We start from the raw sequence: 10,512 nt of genomic DNA, 5'->3' as shown, positions 1-10,512 counted from the left end.
GAAGGGACCGCGAAGCTAGGCAGGTAGGCGATAGCCGGACACGTCATGAACCGCGGGCCCGTAGGAAATTCCGTTGCATTACCAAACTTCTGGGACCGCCCCCGCGTTCAGACAAAGCGCGCCAAGGGCGCAAGGAATAAGGGAGGCGCAAAGAGAGTCCCCGAGAAAATAGCCGATTGGCCGAAAAAGGCGAATACAGGCCCGGCCAATCAGGACGATTTGAAGAAAATCGCAGCTACCGAGCATCGAAGACGGACGACAAAAAGTGAGTCTAGCCCGAGCGCACAGCGAGACAACTTGTAGCTACTGAGAACAAATAAAGAGTTCACTCCTGTCAAGCATAGGACACGCAAAGTTGATTTCTACCTCGAATCCACTTAATCCTACAACTCCTAAACAAAGCCGCAGTTGACATTGGTGCAAAGGAAAATGTCTCTTAGAATGGTCTCAGGAACCACCCCCCTTCGGGATTTTCACGAATTTTGGGACACCCTGTATATATCAGTGAACGGAACGATATCAATCGCGCATCATATTGAATGCGACCCATGCGCCTAATGCGAGCAACCTACCCTGATAACCAGGCCTGCCGAGGGTAGATCCTACCTAGAGCTAAGAATTGGCCCGTTCCGAGCTGCGTTATTGTTCGAGTTGCTCAAGGTGGGATTAACTCGATTTTTGCCTGGGATTCTCCGCGCGTATTAGTAGCTATTTTTGCCGTCTAATAGCGGAGGGCAATAGCCGAAGGCAAATTGAAGGCAGCCGGCCGGCCGAAGCTGAATTTGTTTAAGAGGGCAGTACCGTCGAGTCGTACTGATGTGATGATGTGATTGGCGAATATAATAACAGATCTGAGCGACGCTGGCTCGAAAAACACATGTTGCTGCAAGTTGCAGCCATTTGCAGCCTGTTGCAGCCTGCAACTCCTTTGTCGGAGTGGATGACGTGGGGACTGGAACTGTCTTACTGACAATGAGTGTAATTCAGTGTAATTGAGTGTTACTGAGCAAGAGAAGGTGAGAAGCAAAGAGGATTAGTCAGGATTAGTCCTCTTCAGTCCTCTTTGGTGAGAAGCAGCAACAGCAACATGTATTTTTCGAGCCAGCGTCGCCCAGGTCTGTGCAGGTCTGTATAATAAGACAATCCTCTTTTCAACCATTTTCAACCAAGAAGAAATGCGGTGAGAGCAGCACTGTACTCGAGCGATTCACGGGAGGAGTTACGAAGAAAAGCTGATCTTCCAGAACCTGTTTATCAGATTTGTCCTGCAAATCATCTTCTGTGTTCGCGCAAGTCAAGGTTTGTAAAAATTTGACTAATAGTTGACTAATAAAGAAAAATAATCAAACTAAATGAAAAAATATAATATTTATTATTTCCTACTTCATTCATTTATTATCCCTTCTGATATTGAGTAGTCTGAAGTTAAAATTATTAATTTTAAATTGTCAGTAAAAAGGACGAGTTCTGTGGTGTATATATACAGGGTGTCCCAAAACCCCTTCGACTCCGGGAAATGGGAGGTTCCTTAGGTCATTTGAAGCAACATTTTCCTTTGCACCAATGTCAGCCGGGGCTTTGTTTAGGAGTTATTAACGAAAAACACGGACCAATCAGAGCGCGACCTAGACGCGCGATGGCACGTTCAGTCCAGCGCGCCGGGAGACGAGCGTGGTGTAACGCCGCGATGCCGCAACGAACAAGAGTTTCTCGAGATTATGTGAATCCTCCCCGATTTGGATGAGCTTTGGATATGTTGTCAAGACCATCATTCTGAACAACATTTCCCTTTACAGTTTTTGTCGGCCGGCTTTAGTTTACGAGATACATAATTGTAACAACTTGTAATTGTAAATCGATCGATAGTACTATCTTCTACCCGATTTGGATGAGCTTTGGATATGTTGTCAAGATCATGATTCTGAACAACATTTCCCTTTACAGTTTTTGTCGGCCGGCTTTAGTTTACGCGATAAATGTAAAAACTTGTAATTGTAAATCGATCGATTGTACTATCTTTTACCCGATTTGGATGAGCTTTGGATATGTTGTCAAGACCATGATTCTGAACAACATTTCCTTTAGACTTTTTGTCGGTCGTGGAAGAACTTTACTTGTCAATTCATATGGGTGGATCTTTTTACCCGACTTACGGCAACGTTACCCGAACGAGAGAAGAAGCAGAAACTGATTGTATTGAAAACTCACTTATTCAGCAGTAAATCCATTTGCTGCTTCGAAATGTGTGTCACTGGGTCACTGGGTGACGAACTGTACAGATGTCTTCAGGTATACGACAGTACCGAAAGCTAAGGGACGTACGGCCAGGTCGACGAACTGCACAGCCGGTGGTAGAAGGCCTAAGGGATGCGCGGTCAAGTCGACGATCCAGAATTTCACTTTCACTTTCGAATCGATAAATAATTCGTATGTTTATTTCACACAGATGCCTTGAAATTTTTCCACACTCACAATCACTGTTCACATTTGTCAACACATAGTTATGCACTATTAATAATTGCCATATCCCTTGTCCTGCTCCACAAATCACAACAATCAGGTAATGCAATCACTAGACTGCGGATTTCATGCATTTGTAGCAAACATGAGTAGGTGCATTTTAAGACACTAGAGAGATTTAAATAATTTTAAAACACCAATGTATTATTTTCAACTTCTTAAAATGATCACAGTAAGAATCAAATATCTGTCTGGCTCCTGTCCCTTGCAATAGCGGCAGCCAACTTTCAATTTACATAAAGATCCGCAGTCTAGTGATTAGATTAAATAATCGTTTAATTAGTTTAAGCAAATATTATTAGTGCATAACTATGTGGTGACAAATGTGAACAGTGATTGTGAGTGTGGAAAAATTTCAAGGCATCTGTGTGAAATAAACATACGAATTATTTATCGATTCGAAAGTGAAAGTGAAATTCTGGATCGTCGACTTGACGCGCATCCCTTAGGCCTTCTACCACCGGCTGTGCAGTTCGTCGACCTGGCCGTACATCCCTTAGTTTTCGGTACTGTCGTATACCTGAAGACATCTGTGCAGTTCGTCACCGAGTGACCCAGTGACACACATTTCGAAGCAGCAAATGGATTTACTGCTGAATAAGTGAGTTTTCAATACAATCAGTTTCTGCTTCTTCCCTCGTTCGGGTAAGGTTGCCGTAAGTCGGGTAAAGAGATCCACCCATATGAATTGACAAGTAAAGTTCTTCCGACCGTCAAAAAGTCTAAAGGAAATGTTGTTCAGAATCATGGTCTTGACAACATATCCAAAGCTCATCCAAATCGGGTAGAAGATAGTACTATCGATCGATTTACAATTACAAGTTTTTGCATTTATCGCGTAAACTAAAGCCGGCCGACAAAAACTGTAAAGGGAAATGTTGTTCAGAATCATGGTCTTGACAACATATCCAAAGCTCATCCAAATCGAGGAAGATTCACATAATCTCGAGAAACTCTTGTTCGTTGCGGCATCGCGGCGTTACACCACGCTCGTCTCCCGGCGCGCTGGACTGAACGTGCCATCGCGCGTCTAGGTCGCGCTCTGATTGGTCCGTGTTTTTCGTTAATAACTCCTAAACAAAGCCCCGGCTGACATTGGTGCAAAGGAAAATGTTGCTTCAAATGACCTAAGGAACCTCCCATTTCCCGGAGTCGAAGGGGTTTTGGGACACCCTGTATGTATTTGGTACAATAGAAATCTGTAGGGGCTCTGTTCCCCCACTCTCTTCGGTGCTGACATCTGCCACATTAGTGCGAACTACCCTCATCGACGATGCGGCCCTGTAAAACGACATTAGCCAATCACATCAGTAGACGCGACGGTACTGCCCTCTTAAACAAATTCAGCTTCGGCCGGCCGGCTGCCTTCAATTTGCCTTCGGCTATTGCCCTCCGCTATTAGACGGCAAAAATAGCTACTAATACGCGCGGAGAATCCCAGCCAGAAATCGAGAATTTGGTTATCAGGGTACATACTATCGAATATTTAGTCGATAGTTTTTAGTCGACTGAAATTTCGTTTTAGTGGTTATACGTCTAGATTGCGGGCTATAGTCTATGCCTACATATAGATTTCATTTCTCACTCACTCTTACAGCATTGTACTGCAGTGCTCACTCAGTATTATAGGCACAGTAAGAGTAAATTGGGGTAAATATACCAGACAATAATTAAATAATTAATAATAATAAAAATAATTTTTTTATAATTTTTAATAATTCGATATCGCTAATGAGTGAATGTATTTGATAGTAAATCTTATAAAATTTATTCAAAACACCCGCCGTTAAAATTCAACCAATTGCTCGATAGTTTTAAGCGACTGATTCAGTAACTGAATTTAGTCGATAGTTTTCAGTCGTTTACAGGTTATTCTCGTATTTACTCTTATTCTCGATGTTCGCTAGTTAAATGAATAGTAGGACAGTATGGGACAGTACAGAGATATTAAATTTCGTGATTGAATGATTTTGTCTTTATTTAATAATAAATTCATACACTATGATATAAATATAAATGTACACAATTTATTTATATCACATATATAGTTTATATTGCATAAATAGCAATAAGATTTTAACATCCAATATGAATTAAAGTATTGAAATATCTATTACATATTTCATTACTTGCATATTTGCACGTCCTGTCATAATTATGTATTTCTAACCCTTTCGTTTCATCGTCTGACACTGTCTGACACTGACATTTGAAATTTCAAGATGGCGACGTGTAAACAGTCGACTGTTATAGATATTTCAATCATGGATATAGGAATATAGGGGTGGAGCATGTCGTTGCGGGGTGGAAGTCATTTTCAGGGGGGGACGAGGTAGAAGCATGGAATTATGGGTTGGAATTGCATCTTTTTCATTGGCTGTGTCCGGCGCAAGCGCAGTACGTCATTATGCATGCGTTACATCAATGATAGCACAGTTTGGAACTGCCAGGAATAGTCCAGAGCGTGGAGTGAATTTGGAGGGCAGTATCGTTCCAGACGCCGCTTATTGGCTGCTCGGAGCAACGGTTGGAGTACATCTAGAAAGAGTGTGGAGTTCATGCCAGCGGGCTTCCAGAAATACGCATAGATGTAACAAAGTCCGCCGTCCACCGCCGTCACAGCATCTAGAGGGCAGCTTCTTCCGTCCAAATGGAAGGCAGCTCGTGGAGTCTGTGTGGAGCGGCGGATGCCGTTATACAGGGCAGCACCGTCGGTGAGGTTATGTCAGTAATGTTGGTAATGTCGGTGAAATGAATTTCTACATATTGTACAAATATGTAGCAGTCTTCCTTTTTACCGACAATTCCAAATACCGATTCTGAATGAAAACGAAATAATAAACCCGATATAAAAAAATATTAAATTTTATTTATTTCTATTATATCTATATTATTTTTCCTAGACTGCGGATCTTTGTGCAAAATAAAAATTGTCTGCATTGATCGCAAGAGAGATGGAAACTATATGTACAAATTGAATGTTACGTTCTTCCCCCCTCGCCGTAATTTTCTTTACAGTTACATTAAGAGTAAACCTACACATAAATCAATAAACCAGTAATACATTAATTATCCCCTAATACGTACAGTTACGCGAATTAATATTCGGACGATCTAAAGAAGATGATAACTTTTTTAATATTGTACTATACGATTTGAATTTTTTGGGGGAGCTGGAACAATTAGTTTACTGCAGGATGTGAAAAGAAATTTTTTCAAAAAATGCATTTGGTCGGAATTGCAGAGAAAATGCTAAAAGTTACATTTTACAACTTTTTCGCGCGGGCCTATATTGAAAATTTAAAAAGTACGTTTTGTAGGCCTGCGGAAATAATGTGCACTGTGAAAGTTTCATCGAAATCGGTTGATACGGGAAAAAACGACAGGCCTTGAAAGATGTAAGAATTCTTCGATGTAGGCTGAAAATCTGCGATTTTTACCATCTTTAAACGTTTGTAGCTCATTGCAACGTCAACCGATTTTGACGAAATTTTCAAAATATGTTTAGTCGACACAGATCTACAAAGCGTATTTTTCAATTTTTCAATATGGGCCCACATAAAAAAGTTGTAAAATGCAACTCTTAGTATTTTTTCATACAATTCCGATCAATTGCAATTTTTGAAAAAATTTCTTTTCACATCCTGTAGCAAACTAATTGCTGTAGCTCCCCAAAAAAGTTCAAATCGTTTAGTACAATATTAAAAGAGTTCTCGTCTTTTTTAGAACGTCCGAATATTAATTCGAGTAATTGCAGTTCCAGTATAGCCTTTTTCCAGGATTGCAAGGGTGCGGGATTCGCCTCTTCTCATCTCTCGATAATAATACAAACACGGGGTTTCTCACTAGTTAAAAACGCTAGATAAAAGATCGATCTAGGACACTATCTGCCTCAAAAGTCCTATTTTCCGTTTACGAGGCGAAATTTGCATTAGTCGTCACCGTAATTTGCATTATTCGGAAGCATACAAGCTATTTTCATAGCTACATGCTGCCGAATAATGCCAATTACGCCTCGTAAACGAAAAAATAGAACTTTTGAGGCAGATAGTGTCCTAGATCGATCTTTTATCTAGCGTTTTTGACTAGTGAAAAACCCCGTGTTTGTATTATTATCGAGAGATGAGAATAAGAGGCGAATCCCGCACCCTTGCAATCCTGAAAACGAGTCTACTTCCTTTTAATAAACTAAAGCAAGAATTTGAAACCAAGGAGTATGTTCGGTTGCAGGTAGCTACGGTATAAAGTTTAGTACTTTAACGGTATAAAAGGTCCAAATACATCTGGCTACATCGGCTGTGCTTCTTTCGGCTGGCTAAAAATCACTTTGTTGGGAGGTACATCTCGAAGGTCTTTAGCTGAATGTTTTATGACGGCCTCGCCTGTGAATTCGGACTCGCGCTTGTTCCTTCGCGCGGAGGGTTTTACGACGGAACATTAAGTGGCCTGTAGTTCCTTTTTCATTTGGAACAACCTAAGCATTGGAAAAACCGAAAGAATACCGGTATTATTTCGGTTTCGGTAGAAAATTGATTGTGCCCGTGATTATCCTTACGGGCACCGTCGCGTCGGTTCTTCCACGCCATAATTAATCCTCCGGCAACCCTCCCTCTCTTCCCAGTTTTCCCCGAAATTCTATACTCTATACAATTGTACTTGCAGCTTGCAGCTATTCCTTCTGACGCGATAACGGTAACGTTAGCTTATCTGCTTTATAATATTTGTCATTGTTGTAATATCCTGCAATTTCTACCATCTTTAACCCTTAGCACTCCAGTGGTGACTCGAAATCACCACTAAAAATTGCTGTCCCATTATGCAAAATATTGTTTACATTGTTAAACATGTTGGTAGCTAATCAATTACTAAACCTTTAATTATTGTATGAGGTATTACAATCAATTTCATATCCATCAAATGAAAAGAATCGTATAGAACGAAATTATTCTACCTAGAACGAGATGTTTCATTTTCGAGTTAAAACAGCTCCGAAATTAAAACAGCTGCAAATGGTTAATTATTATAACTATCTTTTAAATTTTCAATATAGGCCCCACATAAAAAAGTTGTGAAGTGCAACATTTAGTACCTATATTCTCTACAATTCCGGCCAACTGCAATTTCTGGAAAAATATCTTTAGGGTGACGGGTAATTCAGTGTCTATGATGTTTCGCGTGGTTAACAGACAACGATATAGATATTTATTAAAAGAATAACACGTAACAATAACAAAACAAAACAAGATGTAATAATAATAACAATAACGAGAAAACTAGATTATAAACGTTAATGACTATCGAGTACTAACAAAGTACAGAGATATAAATTAACGTAGCGCGGGCAACTCTAGAGCGATGCGTTCTCAACGAGTGCCACAAGCTTTTTTTCCACTGGTAAAAATCCTTTTTGGTGGGAGGATTAGCAACGTGAGAAAGACCGTTAAAATAAGGGGAGGAATTCTCCGTTCCTCAAGAGTAAGGAGAAAGTTTCCTTCCCCAAAACAATTCAAAGTCGTCGCTGCCAAGGACATTGCAACGGTTGAGTCAGGGTTCTGGTAATCGTCACTTTTACGACCGAACCCTCAATGCAACCGTCCACAGCGCGCACTTGAGAAGGATGAAATTTCCGCGTCCGGAAAGTCCCTCTTTCCAACGCGCCATGTCCACTACATATCTTTTCACATCGTGCAGTAAACTAATTTCTCCAACTTCTCACGAAAAGTCCAAATCCATATAGTCCAACATTAAAAAAGTTACAGTTACTCGAATTAATACAACCCCTGGCAGAAAGTTTCCGATCCGGAGGCATTGATACGGATTTTACAGAAAACTATTACTTTATGGAGTTGAAACTGATGGGAAATTAAAAGGGGCTTATTAAAGAATGAAGAACAACAAATTAACATAAGCTTCCATTTATTATAACAAAGAAACGAGAAAATAAACAAAATGTTACATGGAAAAAAGTTAATAGACCCATTAATAGATCTACTGGAAGAAAGTTTCCCATTTGATTTACAGTCTCCGCAACACCAAATTTCTTCAACAATTACTGTTGGATGATTCTTATAGAGTTTTTTGCGCTGATTCCGAATCTGCCCTTAATTTTTCTCCTAGATACAAATTTCGGATCACGAATAATAGATACAAAATTTGTAATTAGTTACTCGAAGATATAGATACACAGGGGACCACTTGTAGCGGTATTTTCGAATACCTCGAAACCATTCTGCACTTCGCAATCATAACTTAAATTGTGTTTCTTTTTTTCAATTACAGAAAGTGGACAGCGAAAGTCGACAGCGCGAACTGCATCAATTCTTTAAGTTGAAAATAAATGTAGACAATTAAAAAATGTTTTTGGTTAAACTTTTCATTAAAACTCGAAGCAATAAGTATTTACCGAACAAAACGATTATAGATGCGGGATTCGATTCGGGTAATCGATTCCGTAATCCGAAAAATCTGAAAAAATACACATTAATAATCAGGATGAGACACAACTAACGTAATAATATAAATGTGGTCAACTGAAGACTTTGATGTATGTATATACATAAAATCGGCAATTTTATGTTTTCCGATTTGTTTAAAAATCGATTTTGCAACCAAAAATTTTGAAAAAAATCTCAGTAGTGTATGCTATTCGGTAGAATATTCATGAATTTTTTCATAATTTTCTGTTGAACATGACGTGACTAAAAACTTTGGTTGGATACTTCTGACCATCTTTTCCGGCTATACCTTAAGAATCAACGAAACCATTATTTAAAAAATACAAAATATATTTCTTTTTACATCGTTAAAACCGATTTTTCAAAAAAAATTATGCCTAATTTCTCTTCGATATCTCTTTTAGATCAAAAGTTATAGCAAAATGTGCGTCGCGCCGCGTGCTGTGCCCGAGATTCAAATGCGCGCCGTCTCCAGATTCCGACTTTTCGCCTCATGCTTCCGAAACTTCGGCAACGTGAAAATTGGTGAAAATCGAAGGAACGCGTCGCCGACGCGTTCGGTCGAGCAGGTAGTCACACGGACATGGTAGAGGTACGTTTGTGTGTAGCGCGCGTGCAATCGAACATGCACCAACACGGGCAAGCGCGGTCGACACCGCTCACGGATACGACGATACGTCAGGGAAGGGGAAACTGCCGTTCAGTTTTCAGCAGTTTTCAGTTATTCTCTCAACTCTCAACAGTTCTCAAGTTCTCGTTCGCTTAGCTCGGTCGTAATATCTGTGGTTGTCAGGAGGACGTCGCCGCATGTCACATTGTACTTTCACTTTCGAGATATTGTCGTTTAAAGTTTTGATCACTAATGCTTTGACAAGGACATTGGTTATAAATTGTATTATTTTTTCGAGCCTTTTGAATTGATTTTCGTGACGTTTTTTCTGGTAAATACCTAATCCTACACTATAAAGTTCAATAAAGGCATAAACTGAAATTTTTTGAAATTGTGACATGCAGCGTTTTTCTTGACACAATCACAGATATATTTACATAGCTTCGCTCTGTGGTTACACGTTACACTCGCGAGTGCGGTCTGCGTTGCGGCATTTGACTATTTGACTATTTATTAGATTGACTTGCTTGGATTATGTGATTACGTGGATTACTTGGATTACGTGCACTACGTGGAAGGAAGGAAGAACGGAAGGTATTTGTACATATTTATATTGGTTAATCGGTTTCATTTTGCTCAAATGTCTCCCAAAATCTTCGCGTGAAAAAGCGTGAGAACGCTTGTCGGCACACCACGCGACAGTGCCATTTGCCATCACGTATGAGGTGCTACGGGGCGAGTATGTTCACTTCAATGTAGAGTCCAAAATAGTAAATTGTTTGTTTCTTTATCACTTTATCACTCTCTTTTCATTATCATTATTATCATTTATCACTTAGCTTAGCAATATTCTAAATCGGCAAAATGATGGCTTAAACCAATTCAGTAAGGCAAGTATTTAATCTTCTTCACTTGCTTCTCATCATC

The sequence above is a fragment of the Lasioglossum baleicum genome, chromosome 4, assembly GCF_051020765.1.
Source record: "Lasioglossum baleicum chromosome 4, iyLasBale1, whole genome shotgun sequence".
Classification (NCBI taxonomy): Eukaryota; Metazoa; Arthropoda; class Insecta; order Hymenoptera; family Halictidae; genus Lasioglossum; species Lasioglossum baleicum.
This window is presented reverse-complemented; position numbering follows the sequence as displayed.